Source organism: Heptranchias perlo, chromosome 22, assembly GCF_035084215.1.
Source record: "Heptranchias perlo isolate sHepPer1 chromosome 22, sHepPer1.hap1, whole genome shotgun sequence".
In the NCBI taxonomy this organism is placed as follows: Eukaryota; Metazoa; Chordata; class Chondrichthyes; order Hexanchiformes; family Hexanchidae; genus Heptranchias; species Heptranchias perlo.
In genome coordinates this window covers 16,342,498-16,362,734 of record NC_090346.1, presented here as the reverse complement: position 1 = coordinate 16,362,734, position 20,237 = coordinate 16,342,498, and the positions used below count along the sequence as shown (strand labels likewise).

The following is a 20,237-nucleotide window of genomic DNA, read 5'->3' as shown; positions in this document are numbered from 1 at the left end:
TGATCACTTTGTCATTTTATGATCTGATTATACATTTTAAAAAATTCCAGTAAGTCAATCATATTAAGTAGAATACTTTTACATTTAATTTACAAGAACAAATGAGATTTTTTTTGTTCAGTCCTTTAGTCAAATTTAGTTCACTATATAATAAGGCATAAGTGTGAATAATCAAGTTAATGAATGCAGCAGTCTAGAATAAGTTTAATTTTATTTGATCTTGGGGTTTGGGTAACATTGGCTAGGCCACATTTATTGCCAATCCTTAGTTGCCCTGAAAAGGTGGTGAGCCTTCTCCTTGAACTATTTCAGTCCTTGTGATGTGTAGTGATTTGTTTTATACAGAGGGCAGTAAGAGGGAACCAGATATTGAGGGACTGGAGTCAAGTGTAGGCCAGACCAGGTAGAGGTGGCAGGTTCCCTTCCCTGAAGGACATTAATGAACCAGTAAAGTTTTTATGATAGTCTGGAACTTTATGGGCTCGGATCAGGAAAAATAATTAAAGTACCAGATTTATTGAATTCAGTTTCACAATTTGCCATGATGGGGTTTGAACTCTCAACCTCTGGGTTGCTAGTCCAGTACCATAAGTATTACATGACAGTACCCATTATTCATTGTTGGTGATGTATGCTATTGCACAAATGTATTTAGAGACTATTGTCACACATAATGGGTAGCCATGTGACTTGCATTTAAAATGGTCCCTTACAGTAGATAATCCTAGAACTGTATTCATTTGTTGGTGGATTGATTGGCAGAAGGATACAGTGAATACCAGATTCATGGGCTGACAGCGGGTATAATATGTGGCTAACAGGAACTTCATCAAAGCATCTATCGTCCACTCATTTCGTCTCATCAGGTAATATCAAACCAGGTAATCCCAAGCCTCCTCACCCGGTGAGCTAATAACACTTTTTCAGGAGTTGTAGGACGCAGAGCAAAGAACTTAAGCATACTCTTTGAACTCTCTTCTCTTTACAGTGGAGTCTAGAATCGTAAACCCTCCGTGCTGTCTGATCTCAACTCATAGATCGGAGGTTGAGTCTCGCAGCATATACGGATAATAAAATGGCATGATGTTACATAAACGGCATGAGATTCAGTCCAGCCTGTCGTCTTATCAATGATGCTACAGCTTCTGACAGTACTGGTGCACTAACTGAGTATTACCGGGGGTAATGATAAACAGAGTGTGTCAGGAAGGGACAGAGGGTACAAACATAAGAGTGCACTTGCAAATGGGGCCGGTGTAGGAAAGAATGGTAAAAAGACAAAATTAAAGGTTCTTTATCTGAATGCGCGCAGCATTTGTAATAAGATAGATGAATTGACGGCACAAATAAAAACAAATGGGTATGATCTCTGGCCATTACAGAGACATGGTTGCAAGGTGACCTAGGTTGGGAGCTAAATATTCAGGGTTATTTAACACTTCGGAAGGATAGGAAAAAAGGTAAAGGTGGTGGGATAGCTCTGTTAATAAAGGATGAACTTGGTATAATAGTGAGAAATGATCTTGGCTCAGAAGATCAAGATGTCGAATCAATTTGGGTGGAGGTAAGAAATAGCAAGGGAAAGAAATCACTGGTAGTAGTAGTAGTATATAGGCCCCCTAACTGTAGCTACACTGTAGGGCAAAATATAAATCAGGAAATATGGGGGGCTTGTTAAAAAAAAAAGGTAATGCAATAATCATGGGCGATTTTAACTTTCACATAGATTGGACACATCAAATTGGCAAAAATAGCTCTGAGCAGGAGTTCATTGAGTGTATTAGGGATTGTTTCTTAGACCAATACGTCGGGGAACCAACCAGGGAACAGGCCATTTTGGATCTGGTAATGGGTAACGAAACAGGATTAATTAATGATCTCAAAGTAAAGGATCCCTTGGGAAGCAGTGATCATAACATGATAGAATTTCACATCCAGTTTGAGAGCGAGGACCTTGGGTCTGAAACTACTTTATTAAACTTAAATAAGGGCAATTTTAAAGGAATGAGGATGGAATTGGCTAAAGTGGACTGGGTAAACAGATTAGATGGTATGATGGTGGATAAGCAGTGGCAAACATTTAAAAAGATATTTTAGGACTTGCAATAAAATATATCCCTGTGAGGAGGAAAGACTCCACAAAAAGGGTGAACCAACCATGGCTAATGAAGGAAGTAAAGGATGGTATCAGGTTAAAAGAAAAAGCAAACAACGTGGCAAAGATTACTGGTAAGCCCGAAGATTGGGAAAATTTTAAAAACCAGCAAAGGATGACTAAAAGAATAATAAAGAGGGAGAAAATAAATTGAGTAAACTAGCAAGAAATATAAAAACTGATAGTAAAAGCTTCTACAAGTATATAAAAAGGAAGAGGGTAGCTAAAGTAAACATTGGTCCTTTGGAGGATGAGACTGGGGAAATAATAATGGAAAACAAGGAAATGACAGAGGAATTGAACAGATATTTTGTAGAAGACACTAATAACATACCAATAATAGTAGAAAATCAAGGGGCAAAGGGGAGGGAGGAACTAAAAACAATCACGATCACTAGAGAAAAAGTACTAGGTAAACTAATGGGTCTAAAGGCTGACAAGTCCCCTGGACCTGATGGCTTGCATCGGAGGGTCTTAAAGGAAGTGGCTACAGAGATAGTGGATGCATTGGTTGTAATCTTCCAGAATTCATTAGATTCTGGAAAGGTCCCAACGGATTGGAAAACCGCAAATGTAACACCCCTATTCAAGAAGGGAGTGAGACAGAAAGCAGGCAACTATAGACCAGTTAGCCTAACATCTGACATTGGGAAAATGCTAGAATCCATTATTAAGGAAGTAGTAGCAGGACATTTGGAGACTCATAATACAATCAAAGAGAGTCAACATGGTTTTATGAAGGGGAAATAGCGTCTGACAAATTTATTAGAGTTCTTTGAGGAGGTAACAGGCAGGGTGGATAAAGGGGAACATATTTGGATTTCCAAAAGGCATTCGATAAGGTGCCACATAAAAGATTACTGCACAAGATACGAGCTCATGGTGTTTGGAGTAATATACTGGCATGAATAGAGGATTGGTTAACTAACAGAAAACAGAGTCGGGATAAAAGGGTCATTTTCAAAATGGCAATCTGTAACTAGTGGGGTGTCGCAGGTATCAGTGCTGGGGCCTTAACTATTTACAATATATATCAATGACTTGGATGAAGGAACAGTGTGTCTTGTGGCCAAATTTGCTGATGATACAAAGATAGGTGGAAAAGCAAGTTGTGATGAGGACACAGTGTCTGCAAAGGGATATTGACAGGTTAAGTGAATGGGCAAAAATTTAGCAGATGGAATATAATGTGGGAAAATGTGAAGTCATCCACTTTGGGAGGAAAAATAAAAAAGCAAAATATTATTTGAATGGAGAAATTCTACAAAATGCTGCGGTACAGAGGGATCTGGGTGTCCTCGTACATGAAACACAAAAAGTCAACATACAGGCGCAGCAGTTAATCCGGAAGGCAAATGGAATATTGGCCTTTATTTCTAGGGGGATGGAGTATAAAAGCAGGGATGTCATGCTACAACTGTACAGGGTGCTAATGAGACCACACCAGGAGTACTGCGTACAGTTCTGGTGCCCTTATTTAAGGAAGGTCATACTTGCATTGGAGGCAGTTCAGAGAAGGTTCACTAGGTTGATTCCGGTAATGAAGGGTTGTCTTATGAGGAAAGATTGAACAGGTTGGGTCTATACTCAATGGAGTTTAGAAGAATGAGAGGAGATCTTATTGAAACATACAAGATTCTGAGGGGACTCGATAGGGTAGATGCTGAGAGGATGTTACCCCTCATGGGGGAATCTAAAACTAGGGGGCATAATCTCAGAATAAGGGGTCGCCCATTTAAGACAGAAATGAGGAGGAATGTCTTCTCCCAGACGGTGGTGAATCTTTGGAATTCTTTACCCCCAAAAGCTGTGGAGGCTGAGTCATTGAATGCATTCAAGGCTGAGTTAGACAAATTTTTGATCAGCAAGTGAGTCGAAGGATATGGGGAAAGGGTGGGAAAGTGGAGTTGAGGTAAAAATCAGATCAACCACTATTTCATTAAATGGCTCGAGGGACCGAATGGCCTACTGCTCCTATCTCTTATGGTCTTATGATCTTATTATGTATGATGCACCATCAGAGGTGCCATCTTTTAGATGAGACATTAAACCAAGGCCCTTTTTGCCCTTTCAGGTGGACGTAAAAGATCCCATGGCACTATTTTGAAGAAGAGCAAGGGAGTTCTCCCTGGTGTCCTGGCCAATATTTATCCCTCAACCAACATCACTAAAAACAGATTATCTGGTCATTATCACATTACTGTTTGTGGGAGCTTGCAAATTGGCTGCCACATTTCTTACATTACAACAGCGACTACGCTTCAAAAGTACTTTATTGGCTGTAAAATACTTTGGGCGGTCCTGAGGTCATGAAAGGTGCTTTATAAATGCAAGTTGTTCTTAATGGAGCAGGTAATGAACAAGGCTGTCAGCTTCCCTAGTTACGATCTGTTTCGGCAAGAACGTGACTGAGATGGTGGCAGCGATAAGAAGAAAAGAGTTGGAAATGTTGAAAATCTGAAACAAAAGTAGAAAATGCTGGAAATACACAACAGGTCTGCAAGCATCTGAAAAGGGAAAAGACAGGTTAATGTTTGAGACATAAGCCCTTCATTGAGAAAGGAAAGAGTAGGTAGATAAGCACCTTTGCACCGACCAAATGAAAGATGGCGGGGAGAACAACATCTATCAAATACGCTAAATACTAATACAATAATGAGTTAATAGTGTAGGAATGGATTTTTTAAAAAACTGGGAAGAGTTGACAGTGCTGGATGATGTACAAAGGTCGTATCAGTCAAGCCGTGCAAAGACACAAGAATTAAATAAGGTGAGCGGAACAGTTGTAGAATGGTGATAGTTGTAGAAAAGTGGGATATAAATGGGAAAAATTGGCAAGAAAATGAAAGATGGGTAAAGTCTACAGTTGGTGGAATAAATGTTTGGTTAGAACAGTTTTGGAGACCAAAGACAGAAAGGTCAGAGTGAGAATGGGAGGAGCTGTTGAAGTAGACATTCTGTCCCCTATGTCTCCATCTGAAACATCAACTATCTTTTCTCCTTTCAGATGCTAATGGGCTTGATGTATATTTCCAATATTTTCTGTTTTTATTACAGGGAATGGCAGAGTTGCACAGCATTCCAGGCATAAGCTGCCACTTGGAAACTTAACTTAGATAAGAGTGGAAATAAAATACCTTTTAGAGATCTTTAGATGAAGTATTCCAAGAGAGGCAGTTCTTTTTGACAGCTGTTTACCATTCACCATTGGCTGATGAGGGCAAAAAATCAAAATAACCAGCCCCTGGGTGCACTCATGGTCAGTGACTTCTATTGGCAAGAAAGCATAAAGACCACACAATGGCTATAAGAGTCCTCTCGCTGTAATTGCCTGCAGCCATTTAATAAAACACTAATTGACTATACTATCACCACTTGATCTGTATCGAAACAGCCTTGGAAGGAATAGCATATGCAAGGTACGGCTGTATGGCTGGGGTAATTGGAATGATGGGCTGGCACCCATCTACCAATTAAAAGATCCAGAATTTGTCTGGGCTCAGACCAAGCAGATCTTAACTAGTTTTCAAAGTTCTACCTCCGTGCAGGTATGCATTAGCATCAGCACACAGCCCTAGTCTAATGATGGATGTATATGGAATTAAGGGGAACGAATAGAGAGATGGTTAGAAGGCAAAAAATAGGGTGGAACGGAAGTGTCTCAAACTAGAACGATGTAGCGATTAGTGTTCCACAGATGTCTGTGCGGGATCCACTGCACTCTTATTAACCCTATACATAAGTGATCCTTACCTAGGAATTGCAAAAAAACAGTATTGAAATTTGCTGATGACAAATTGAAGTGTTTGGCCAATTGTGAAGGGGGTTGTGAAAGATTGCAGGAGGACATGGATAGGCTAGCAGTATGGGTAGATTCAGTTTAACATAGAAGTAATACATTTTAGGCCAGTTGGCCTTTTCCTGTCCTTTGTATTAATCCAATATGTCTGCACACAATAGCAGCAGCAAAGCAAGCCACACCACATTGGTCTGAAACATAGACAGCCCTGGAACTCTTCGTGATGCATGTTTGTTGGAACTTGCTTTAGAGTGTGGGAAATCTCTGAATTCACAATTTTTCCAGGTCTGTCTAATCCCAGAACCACCAGGGTCTCATGTGAAACTTTACAATTGCCTCAGGTTACACCATGTGCTTTTGACAGTAAAATGTGAAACAAAATATAAGATTTAAGTAATCACTGACTCTCACAGAAATGGAAAAAACACCTATTCTACTCTTATTAGACTCCTGCCCCCAGCTTGTGTTGAATTCTATCCTGTACACCATCTTTTCCCTCCCCATAAATTCTAGTTCATACCTACTAAGAATCTGCCACTGTCAAATATCTTTAGTGACACTAATGAAAATGCAGAAGGCCTTTGAAAATGTGCACTTTATCATTCAAACACATTTTATATGTCCCTAACCCTCAGACTTGTAAATTAATTGATTCTGCTTCTTCAGTACTGTTGAACGCGAGGATGCATTCAGCTGCCTAGGCGCTAAGCTTTGCAATTCCCTCCCTAAACCCCTCTGCCTCTCTACCTCTCTCAATTAAGATGCTGCTTAAAACCTATCTCTTTGACCAATGTTTCGGTCACCTGTCCTAATATCTCCTTTTGTCTGATAACGCCCCGTGAAGCACCTTGGGATTTTTTATTACACTAAAGGTGCTGTATAAATGCAAGTTGGTGTTGATGCATTTACTGGAAAATAAATTTATATAGTTGGTATTTTCTTTTATCAATCTCAGAAAAGTGCTTCAGCACTCTGGACTAGGGGGAGAAATAAATCAGCCAGGGTACCTGCTCCTGACTGCTATGCAGTGATGTCTCTGTGTGGATGTTAGGTGGTTTTGCTGTAGTGCCTCCATGGTCAGATGGCCTGCCAACACCCACTGTCAAGGCTCAAACACGAAGGATGGTAACTTGGGCAAAGTACTGGAGGGTACCAGCACCCATTGAACTGTACACCAGCAGGAGTCGATGTCAGTATGTACTGTTGCTTGTGGATATGATCTTCGTTTGTGGATTGAACTGGATATCCTGCTAGGCACCCCGTTAACAAATATGTATGCCCTGTACCCTAATAGGTCTCTTAGTATATATTGCCTGGATCTTGTGGGGTCTCAGTATTCATGCCTTGTACATCCTGCAGGGCCTTTCATATATGCCCTACATTCCACTGGGTTTCTGAATATACATGCTTTGTATCCTGCTGGACCTCTTTGTATACATGCCCAGTGTCCTGCTAGATCTGTCATCACACATGTTCAGCATCCTCCGGAATCTCTCTATATTTCTCTTATCCTGGCAGGTTTGTTACTGTTGATCACCTGTTTCAGGCTGGGTTTATAGATCCCACATCCTCTCGATCTGTCTTGGCAGCTACTTGGCCTTTGTGTTCTTTCACTCGCTAAAGAAAATAGGGGATAATCACTTTCATTAGGGAATAGTTTCCTTATATTGGTATCTGAAAGTGCTAATATTTAAAGCTCAAATGAGTTCTTTCGCATTATTCCTCGAGGCTTCTGGGGTCCAGTTAAATGTACGTCGGGTCCACACAACTGGCAGAAGTGAATGTGTACAATTCTGCATCATAGGACTCCATTCTCGGACGATTAATGATATTCTTCTGTTAAAAATAGGAAGGAACTAAGTTTAAAATGAAGGTTCCCATGACCTCAAGCCTTCATTTACATCTGCTCTGAAATGTTACCTGACTAATGTTTTTTGTCATTGAGCCAGGTGTGGGTGTGGTACAGTGCAGATCCTGTTCTTAAGGAGGATAATATTGTTGTAGTGATAAAAGCAGCACTAAAAGAATTGTATTTATTAACTAGGAAGTTGCTGATGTTCTACTGAAAATGTAATTTTAATCTTTGTTCAGTTTGACCTTACATTTTACCACAAGTGCGAGAGACTGAAAGCACATTACCAAGAAGTGCTGTAGGTCACATTTTATAATGAATCAATCTGTTATAAAATGACCAGCTGTATATTCTATTTCAAATTATGGAATTGATGACCATAGCCTTGAGCTGCACAATGAACTAAATTTGTGCAGGGCTTTAAAGGTTAAAATGGCAGCCTAATGCTAATTAGCCTAATTCTTTTACCTCGCCCCCCCCCCCCCCACCCCATTCCTTAACAGTACAGAAGGACGTAACAGGTTCCAGAGTGTTCATAATAATTGCTATATAATCCTAATGTCAGGAACGGAGATTCACGCTCACAGTTACATTCTCTGTCCTTGCTGTGTGCCACAGTCTTCCCTTGGTCCTTTGTTTTATGCTTTAAAATTTAGCATCCAAAGGTAACTTGCATGTAGACACTGGAGTTGAATTTCCCCTTTCATTGATGTGGTGAAGTTCTGCACTAAAGAAAAGGGGTTCTGGGCAGCATCCCCATTCCTGAAATCACTGAACTCTATAGAAAGTATCACTAGGCTACTGCTGATCAGCATTTTTAAAATGTAAGGCAAGCAAATACTAAGATGTTTATCTTAAGGGGAGTGCATTCATCTGAATATAATCTCACAATCCTAAATATTATAAACAGACTATAGAAATGTACCTAATTCAGGTGTTTATCAAATTGTTTGATGTTTGTTTCAGATCACTAGGTCTGAGACTCCTACAGTACCTCCCATAATGGACAGGGGAAGTTCACAAGATATGACGTATTCCCATTGTCTAAAATTTATAGAGAGACTTGTATTTAAATTATACCGTAGAACAGTTAGTAGGTGTGTGCCCATTTGCACAGTGAATCGTAGGCAAGTATTGTAACTGGATAAGGAGCTGATGCGCAGAGACTATGCAGCTGATACTATACTTCTGCATCATGACACAGAGAGTGAGTATATGTTCTGAGTTGCCTGTTATTGGGGTTGGGTTGTCTCCTTTTCTATTTTCTTTCTGAAAAAGAGAAAATCAATTGAAAATGTGCTTTACCCCAAGAGTTTTGTAAAAATGAGTGTCTGAGCCATGTGGTGGAGAGGTCATATCTCCACAGAGCTGGAATGCATTGTTTCATTTTTTTGTTGAGTCATTGGTGTTCTTTTAAATCCAGTACCAGGATGGCTATGTTGACAAAGGTGGTGTGACAGAGGCCTCAGCCCCAGTGCAAAGTTATAATAAATTCATAAAATAGGTTAATGACAAAAGCATCCTGGTTTGCGTCGCTCAGTGTGAACTGTAGGCAGGGTTAGGTTTGGAAAGAAGTCACTAATTTTTGGAAATCCACACATTAACATGGCAGTTTAGAAGTTCACAAGCTGAGCTCTGGAAAGCATTTTGCTCCTGACACATTTTATCATCTTACGGTTATGATAGGGAAATCAGCACGTCTTATACCAGCAGAAGCTGGCCATGCCTGTACATAGGCTGAAGATTTATTAGATTAGAGGTGGTTAGTTTTGTTGGTAAACTCGTTAGCTGTCTAAAGAGAAATATGGCAACGGACAATTAAATTATGGACAGTGAAGTTTTTGATGCTGGAGAATTGAGCATATCCCTGCTATTTTTGCATTCTTTAATGGCATCAAACATTCCTATGTCAAACATAGGAAAAAGGGCAGAATAAAGCTTCTTATACTCTACCTTAACAAGAAAGTCAATCTCAGATAAAGTGTCACCTGCTGCACAAACATGACATTTCCATTTAAACATAATTGTACTTTCGAGTGAAATGGCCAATTAATGATGTGTTATGTACTGTGAACTCGCTCCCATTAGGAACTTGGTGGAGACTCTCTCAAACTGTTAACTTAGAACCCTCACAGCTGCTGGAGTGAGGGTTCAAACTTGGGTTCCAGAAGTGTATGTCAACATTCCAACTTCTGTATTACCCAGTTGATTACAGAAGTAAGTTTTAATGAATTGTTTTAGCTTGTTAATGCTAGTCAACAAGGTTCATACAAGAGGTAGGTACCCTGTAATAGAAGTCAGGGTCAATTTGGTTGCCTAAAGGGATCGGAGAGGAATTTTCTAGATTTATTTTACCTGATTGGCCTGTGTATCTATCTGGTTTTTCATCTCTCCCATGAGATTACATGTTTATATCGTGATGCATAAGGCATCACTATATTTCCCGTGGTGGGCAAATCAATAACAAGGGGACATAATCTTAAAATTAGAGTTAGGTCATTCAGGAGCGAAATCAGGAAACACTTTTTCATGCAAAAGGTAGTAGAAACCTGGAACTCTCCCTCAAAAAAACTGTGAATGTTGGGTCAATTGGAGCTTTCAAGGCTGAAATCGATAGATTATTGTTGCGCAAGAGTATTGAGGGATATGGAGCAAAGGCGGGTAAATGGAGTTGCGGTACGGATCAGCCATGATCTAATTGAATGGCGGAGTGGGCTCGAGGGGATGAATGGCCGACTCCTGTTCCTAATGTTCCGACATGGATTCTGGATGGAATGGGATTGATGGACTGAATGGCCTTTTCTTGCTCTGAGCTTTCTTAAGTTCTTAACTTCCAGCTGTGAGAAGATGCATGAGAATGGAATGGGCTCATAAGTGGCAAGTAACATTCGCCAGGCAATGACCATCTCCAACAAGAGAGAGTCTAACCACCTCCCCTTGACATTCAACGGCATTACCATCGCTGAATCCCCCTTCATCAACATCCTGGGGGTCACCATTGACCAGAAACTTAACTGGACCAGCCATATAAATACTGTGGCTACGAGAGCAGGTCAGAGGCTGGGTATTATGCGGCGAGTGACTCACCTCCTGACTCCCCAAAGCCTTTCCCCCATCTACAAGGCACAAGTCAGGAGTGTGATGGAATACTCTCCACTTGCTTGGATGAGTGCAGCTCCAACAACACTCAAGAAGCTCGACACCATCCAAGATAAAGTAGCCCGCTTGATTGGCACCCCATCCACCACCCTAAACATTCACTCCCTTCACCACCGGCGCACTGTGGCTGCAGTGTGTACCATCCACAGGATGCACTGCAGCAACTCGCCAAGGCTTCTTCGACAGCACCTCCCAAACCCGCGACCTCTACCACCTAGAAGGACAAGAGCAGCAGGTACATGGGAACAACACCACCTGCACGTTCCCCTCCAAGTCACACACCATCCTGACTTGAAAATATATCGCCGTTCCTTCATCGTTGCTGGGTCAAAATCCTGGAACTCCCTTCCTAACAGCACTGTGGGAGAACCTTCACCACACGGACTGCAGTGGTTCAAGAAGGCGGCTCACCACCACCGTCTCAAGAGCAATTAGGGATGGGCAATAAATGCCAGCCTCGCCAGCGACGCCCACATCCCATGAACAAATAAAAAAAACCCTATCTTAATATACTTTTGGTTAAATATTAGACAGTATGGGCCCCAATTGCTTAAGGTAATTCATGCTTGACATTTTTATCGTCTATTTACTATTTAGGACAAAAAATGTCTCCTTTCTTGTCTCACCTGGATGCCAAATACATATCTAATTCCACTAATTCAAGTACAAATGGGTTGATGTTTTACAAGAAAATATACATTTCAGCTTAGAATATAGCTAGAACAGGAAGTCCTCTAAATCTAAATTTAGTATCTGAGATTTTCTACTCACAGTTTTGTGTAGTACTCTTAATCCAAAACTCTCCATCTGTCACACATGCACCCACAATTCAGTCAGTAAGTAAACAGGCACTGTGGGCTTCGTATAGCTTTAAGCAAACTGAACACGAGCTGAATGGGCCTTTGGTTCAGGTGCACATTGCATTACTTCCTGGTTAATATTTAGTGTTAAGTTGTAGTAAGTTCAGTCCTGGTAAGGAATTCCTTCTTATTACTTTATGCAATTTTTAAGGGAAAATTGGATAATTATTTGAAGAAAATGAGGATACAGGGCTGGAGGGAGACAGTGGGAAAGTGGAATTCATTTTGGGTTGCTTTAGCAAAGAGCTGGCACAGATAAGATGGGCCGAATGGCTTCCTTCTGTGCAATAAACTTCTATGGTTATTGACTGATTTGTGGGCAGTTTGAGAGTTTGCATTAAGAGTACCACAACAAACTGTGATTAGAAAATCTCATTCTAAATTTGCATTTAAAGGACTTCCTGTTTTAATTACATTCTAAACGTAAATTAATTTTTTTAAGGAGAAACTATCTGATTATAGGGATTATATGTGAATAGAGAGCTGAGAGTTGATTAATAGATCCTATTACCTCTTGTTTCTAATGTGCTCACAGTGTCCTGTTCTGGCATTATACTTAGTGGGACAATTATTCCATTTATTTTAAGGAGGTGCGGTTGAGAAGCTTGCCAAGGAATGTGAGTTCACACTTACGATTGTTGAAGCTGTATGATGTTCTGATCAGGCTGCACCTTGGGTACTGCATTTAGTTCTGGTCACCAAGGCACAAGAGAAATATCCAAGCCCAGGAAAGCAGTGCAGAGGAGGGCCACAAGGCTGATCCTTAATGTCGGAGGGTTATTAGGAAAGATTAAACATTTGCATATGCAAAGGGACTAACTCCTGTTTCAGGAGTGGGCCCTGGACACCAGTTTTTTTCCTTCACCAATATGGTGGGTGGCGCACTTCTGGACGGAAACGTGTGCGTGTTCCTGCCCGCCATATTGGGGGTTTAGTAGGCCTGTTAGCACCTGAAAAACAGGCACTGCGCAACGAACTTATAGGCATCCAAATTTAAGATCCTTGTCCTCAATTTCAGATTCTTCCATGGCCTCATTCCACCCTATCTTTGCAAGCTCTTCCAGCCTTACCACCCCCCCCCCCCCCCCAGAAAGCCTCAGTCCTTCTTTTGACCAAAATAGGAGAATCTTCAGTTGCCATGGCCCTACTCTCTGCCTAAACCACTCCTTTTCTCCACTTCCACTTCCCTCTTCACCTTTAAAAGCCTTCTCAAAACCCATCTATTCAATCAAACTTTCTCTCCATTCCTAACCCTCGCACCATGGCTCAATGTCTGCTCCTTTATTCCTTTTACCTATTTTTTTTCTTTCCCTCCCTCTTTTTGTAAAGTACCTTGGGTTCTTATCTGCTTAAAGCGCTTTGGGACATTTTCTACATTAAAGGCACTATATACATGCAAGTTGCTGTTGTCCTCATCATCAGAGGGCCAGCTCCTTAGTCACTGTTAATAGTTTACATACTGGCTGTTAGGAGGCTCGTGATAGTAGCCGGCATGCTCTGCTCTCTCTCAGCTTTCCTTCAAGAAGTATCTGGCCTCCATTCAGCACCTCTTCCATAGCAGATCGGGGAGTTTGCCAGATGAGGAATCGTGGTTTCGAATCCACGTGTAACCCCTCTTTCCCCCCGCCCCCCCAAAAAAAAATTCAAATGCATATTAGTAGCTGAGAAAGAGATTTAAATTCTGACAGTCCAATAGCTATTGTTTCAGCTACTTTTCTTTTAATAATTTTTTATATGTAATGTGGTCTGTTATATGTAATGTTTTTAGCAATAATTAGTGCAGTTTTCCATTAGAGAAGTATTTCATTGTGTGACATCTGATTGCATCTGGAACGGCAGTGGATAAACAGGGCTATTGTCCTCAACAGACTGGAACAAACAGGCTGGTACTGTATTAGTAGTTTGCAGTTGTGCTAAAGAGATGCTGAAAGGGGGCACCAATAGATTCTTGCTAACAGTGGCAATTTTTATTCACATAAAAAAGCAGTTGTGGGTGTGAAACTGGATCACCTTACAGCAGTTGGAAACACCAGTGAATACTACACTGAGACCAGGAGCTGCAGTATATGCTGAGTGTTGGAACTTTGTACCTGTTGTTCCATGCACCAGGTACCTGTGGCTAACTGATGCTGTGACTGCTCCCTTGCACTCGAGTTTGAAAAGATCAAGTTGCACAAGTTTGTAATTAATGGAAATTGCCCTGCAATTCTGCGCAGTACTTTGGATGTGTAGACATTTAAATAAATAACCACACAGGTGGTGTGTCATAAATCTTATTGCCACACCAGTGTCCAGATGGTAGGTGATAGAATAGTAACTGTTAAATCAGCACTTTGTTCAACTTCTGCAGGGACCAGCAGAACCTCCCTGTGTATCCTTGTGCGAACTCAATCTCCACGGGAGGTACTGTACTTCCTGCAGGACAAGACCAATATCCTTATTTTGCTTGTTGGAATTTCAAACCCTGACACAGTGCATTTGTGCAGATGTTAGATGAGAACAGGATTGTGCTTGGCTGTGGCACTATTCCCCTTCTGTTGAATATCTTGCCGATACTTACCACCAAGGCTTACTCATGAACACTGGCTACTTGCACAAAGTACCAGAGGGTGCCATAGAACTGCAAAGAGTCAATGGGTTTCAGGAAAAGAGAGAGGAGCAGAACAGAAGAAATAGGAGCAGGAGTAGGCCATACGGCTCCTGGAGCCTGCTTCGCTATTCAGTAAGATCGTGGCTGATCTTCCACCTCAACTCCACTTTCCCACCCTCTCCCCCTACCCCTTGATTCCCTTAGTGTCCAAAAATCTATCGATCTCAGTCTTGAATATACTCAACGACTGAGCATCCACAGTCCTCTGGGGTAGAGAAGTGGTGAGAAAAAGAAAAAAAATATTATTTTAAGCTTTGTTAATATCAATAACTATAATAGGCTGAATTATATGAGTTGAGACAAACTCCTATAACTGGACATACCTTTTCTGTGTTTTTTTTTTATTCGTTCATGGGATGTGGGCGTCGCTGGCAAGGCCAGCATTTATTGCCCATCCCTAATTGCCCTTGAGAAGGTGGTGATGAGCCACCTTCTTGAACCGCTGCAGTCCATGTGGTGAAGGTTCTCCCACAGTGCTGTTACGTAGGGAGTTCCAGGATTTTGACCCAGCGACGATGAAGGAACGGCAATATATTTCCAAGTCGGGATGGTGTGTGACTTGGAGGGGAATGTGCAGGTGTTGTTGTTCCCGTGTGCCTGCTGCCCTTGTCCTTCTAGGTGGTAGAGGTCGTGGATTTGGGAGGTACTGTCGAAGAAGCCTTGGCGAGTTTCTGCAGTGTATCCTGTGGATGGTACACACTGCAGCCACTGGGGTGCCAATCAAGCAAGCTGCTTTGTCCTGGATGGTGTTGAGCTTCTTGAGTGTTGTTGGAGCTGCACTCATCCAGGCAAGTGGAGCGTATTCCATCACACTCCTGACTTGTGCCTTGTAGATGGAGGAAAGGCTTTGGGGAGTCAGGAGGTGAGTCACTCACCGCAGAATACCCAGCCTCTGACCTGCTCTTGTAGCCACAGTATTTATGTGGCTGGTCCAGTTAAGTTTCTGGTCAATGGTGACCCCCAGGATGGCGATGGTAATGCCGTTGAATGTCAAGGGGAGATGGTTAGATTCTCTCTTGTTGGAGATGGTCATTGCCTGGCACTTGTCTGGTGCGAATGTTACTTGCCACTTATGAGCCCAAGCCTGGATGTTGTCCAGGTCTTGCTGCATGCGGGCACGGACTGCTTCATTATCTGAGGGGTTGCAAATGGAACTGAACACTGCAATCATCAGCAAACATCCCCATTTCTGACCTTATGATGGAGGGAAGATCATTAATGAAGCAGCTGAAGATGGTTGGGCCGAGGACACTATCCTGAGGAACTCCTGCAGCAATGTCCTTGGGCTGAGATGATTGGCCTCCAACAATCACTACCATCTTCCTTTGTGCTAAGTATGACTCCAGCCACTGGAGAGTTTTCCCCCTGATTCCCATTGACTTCAATTTTACTATGGCTCCTTGGTGCCACACTCAGTCAAATGTTGCCTTGATGTCAAGGGCAGTCACTCTCACCTCACCTCTGGAATTCAGCTCTTTTGTCCATGTTTGGACCAATGCTGTAATGAGGTCTGGAGCTGAGTGGTCTTGGCGGAACCCAAACTGAGCATCGGTGAGCAGGTTATTGGTGAGTAAGTGCCGCTGGATAGCACTGTCGACGACACCTTCCATCACTTTGCTGATGATTGAGAGTAGACTGATGGGGCGGTAATTGGCCGGATTGGATTTGTCCTGCTTTTTGTGGATAGGACATACCTGGGCAATTTTCCACATTGTTGGGTAGATGCCAGTGTTGTAGCTGTACTAGAACAGTTTGGCTAGAGGCGAGGCTAGTTCTGGAGCACAAGTCTTCAGCACTACAGCCGGGATGTTGTCTGGGCCCATAGCCTTTGTTGTATCCAGTGCACTCAGCCGTTTCTTGATATCACATGGAGTGAATCGAATTGGCTGAAGACTGGCTTCTGTGATGGTGGGGATATTGGGAGGAGGCCGAGATGGATCATCTACTCGGCACTTCTGGCTGAAGATGGTTGCAAACGCTTCAGCCTTGTCTTTTGCACTCACGTGCTGGACTCCGCCATCATTGAGGATGGGGATGTTTACAGAGACGACTCCTCCCGTTAGTTGTTTAACTGTCCACCACTATTCAGGACTGCAGAGCTTTGATCTGATCCGTTGGTTGTGGAATCGCTTAGCTCTGTCTAAAGCATGTTGCTTCCACTGTTTAGCATGCATGTAGTCCTGTGTTGCAGCTTCACCAAGTTGGCACCTCATTTTTAAGTACGCCTGGTGCTGCTCCTGGTATGCTCTTCCACACTCCTCATTGAACCAGGGTTGATCCCCTGGCTTGTTGGTAATGGTAGAGTGAGGAATATGCCAGGCCATGAGGTTACAGATTGTGCTGGAATACAAATCTGCTGCTGCTGATGGCTCACAGCACCTCATGGATGCCCAGTTTTGAGCTGCTAGATCTGTTCTGAATTTATCCCATTCAGCACAGTGATAGTGCCACACGGTGGATGGTGTCTTCAGTGCGAAGATGGGACTTCGTCTCCACGAGGGCTGTGCGGTGGTCACTCCTACCAATACTGTCATGGACAGATGCATCTGCGACAAGTAGATTGGTGAGGACGAGGTCAAGTAAGTTTTTCCCTTGTGTTGGTTCGCTCACCACCTGCCGCAGGCCCAGTCTGGCAGCTATGGTCCTTCAGGACTCGGCCAGCTCGGTCAGTCGTGGTGCTACTGAGCCACTCTTGGTGATGGACATTGAAGTCCCCCACCCAGAGTACATTTTGTGCCCTTGCTACCCTCAGTGCTTCCTCCAAGTGGTGCTCAACATGGAGGAGGATTGATTCATCAGCTGAGGGAGGACGGTGGGTGGTAATCAGCTTCCTTGCCCATGTTTGACCTGATGCCATGAGATTTCATGGGGTCCGGAAACTCCCAGGGCCACTCCCTCCTGACTGTATATCACTGTACAGCCACCTCTGGTCGGTTTGTCCTGCCGGTGGGACAGGACATACCCAGGGATGGTGATGGAAGAGTCTGGGACATTGGCTGAAAGGTATGATTCTGTGAGTGTGGCTACGTCAGGCAGTTGCTTGACTAGTCTGTGTGACAGCTCTCCCAATTTTGGCACAAGTCCCCAGATGTTAGTGAGGAGGACTTTGCAGGGTCGACTGGGCTTGGTTTGCCTTTGTCGTGTCCGGTGCCTAGTGGTCCGATGCTGGGTGGTCCATCCGGTTTTATTCTTATTATGACTTTTTGTAGCGAGATTTTATATCTGAGTGGCTTGCTAGGCCATTTCAGAGGGCGATTAAGAATCAACCACATTGCTGAGAGTCTGGAGTCACATATGGGCCAGACCGGGTAAGGAAGGCAGGTTTCCTTTCCTAAAGGACATTAGTGAACCAGATGGGTTTTTACGACAATCCGTTAGTTTCATGGCCACCATTACTGATGCTAGTTTTTTAATGCACTGGATCTAGAAATCCATCCTCTGGTGAGTTCAGCAGTTTTGTTAGTAACTTTCTACTTTGAGAAGCAGTATATTGTAGTTCATGCAGATCGATTAGAAAGTGATAAGGAAGTTGTGTGGTTGCAGAACAGACAGAAAATAGCAGTTTTTAATCAAGACCATTATCATCAGTTTTTTTTCTGTATACCACAGTGGAATTTGTTTGTGGTCTCTGGTTTGTCAGCTTTACCATTAGTCAGCCATTTCAAGAGTTTTCTGAGTAGTTTGAGATGCACTGGAGTAATAAATTTAAAATGGAGACCGTCTATTTTAATTTTTGCCATTTATCTTTGAATTAATGGAGCTTCACTTACCTGGTTTTAGGTTCAGGAGGATCCCACGCACTGTGCTGCAGAGCAAATATGGGGCTAATCCGTCGTTGAATGGCTTACCCATACTTGCTGTCTCAGCTTACATTTAAAGTCACTTTGACGAAGTACGTGAGGGTGGTTGGCAATCACAGAACTATGACCCAGCATAAGTAAGCACCCTTCACAAGAAGCAAATATTACAATTTAAAAAAAATATGAAACAATTTGTACCTGAATGTGAATAGTACTATTATTACTGCAAGATTCTACAGCTTGGATCAGCCATCCTCTTCTAGGTGCTATGTGATGGCCAGCAAAGCACTGCCTCGTCCCTCTTTTCAACCCATGGGCAGTTTCAGCGTTTAGAGAATTATTTCTCTTTTTTTTTAACCAAAGCATTCACATGTTGAACTGGGTGTGGGAATGGCAAATACAAAGCTATATTGTAATCAGGTAGTGCTGTAGAAATTCAAAGTGCACGACAATCCTGACTGCCTGTGGACCTAACAACAAAGAATTCAGCAACGCTTGCCAATCAGCAGAGTACAATCAGTAGAGAAGGAAATACTCCTTTAACCACAGGGTGTGTTATTTCTTTAACTCCTTCAGAGGTGTGTGTTAATCCGGACTGGATCTGTCAGGGGCAATAAGGGAAGGTGTGTGCATGATGCATATGTTTTACCACATCAATATTGATTTTCTGATTTTCTTTTTTAAAATAATATTTTTACAACTGTCCCCTTCTTTCTACGTGCACCATTGCACCATTTCCAGACCAGGGGATGGACAAGTGATCTATTCTCTGACCTTTGCCGACTGTACTCTTTAGCCACCTGAGCTGGTTGGCAACTTTTAATCCGTTTCTTTCTCCCAGCGAAGATGTGCTTGACCAGGGATCAGTGCCTTTCCTGATAGCACAACTGAGATCAGGAAGGCGTAGAGAGGAACCTATGTCTTGCAGCTCTTTATCGCGTGATATTGGACATTGATCTGCGTTTAGCAATCTTGTGTGTTTCGGGGCATTTGATTCTTAAAATTCAAAGTTTAGGAGCTCTGTTATACAATAATAATCGAAAGCTTGAACGAAATGGGAATTCTTGGAGCCAGTGACAACTAAATGTGAATATTTGAGTACAGTACATGTTACGTCTATATGACAAACTCCACTGATACTCTCAGGCAGTAAAGATGCTGCAATCTCCCCGAGCGGAGAAACTACGCCATGTTCTCCACAGCCTTCAACATGTCATCGATGACGACGAACACCTCGCTAAGGCCATCCCCACGCCTCCACTACTCGCCTTCAAACAGCCACCCAACCTCAAACAGACCATCGTTCGCAGCAAATTACCCAGCTTTCAGGAGAACAGCGTCCACAACACCACACAACCCTGCCACGGCAACCTCTGCAAGACATGCCAGATCATCGACACAGATACCACCATCACACGAGAGGACACCACCCACCAGGTACATGGTTCATACTCCTGTGACTCGGCCAACGTTGTCTACCTCATACGTTGCAGGAAAGGATGCCCCGGAGCATGGTACATCGGCGAGACCATGCAGACACTGCGACAACGGATGAACGGACACCGCGCAACAATCGCCAGACAGGAGGGTTCCCTCCCAGTCGGGGAACACTTCAGCAGTCAAGGACATTCAGCCACCGATCTTCGGGTAAGCGTTCTCCAAGGCAGCCTTCGAGACACACGACAACGCAAAATCGTCAAGCCGTAATTGATAGCCAAGTTCTGCACCCATGAGGATGGCCTCAACCGGGATCTTGGGTTCATGTCACGCTACACGTAACCCCACCAGCGAAAAAAAAGTGTTATCTGTTTTTAATACAACGGGTCATTCTCTCTCTTTCTCTTCCTTTCGGATGTTTTTCTCGCTCGCTCTCTCTCTCTCTCTCTCTCTCTCTCTCTCTCTCTCTCTCTCTCTCTCTCTCTCTCTCTCTTTTGTTCTGGCTGTTTGTATATTCGGTGGTCC

At 42.8% G+C, this 20,237-nt stretch overlaps 1 protein-coding gene across 2 annotated transcripts in view; it reads left to right on the top strand.

Annotated features, from left to right (window-relative positions):
- Positions 1-20,237, top strand: part of ern2 (endoplasmic reticulum to nucleus signaling 2) — a 58,415-nt gene that overhangs the window by 5,571 nt on the left and 32,607 nt on the right. The gene's annotated exons all lie outside the window — the stretch shown is intronic.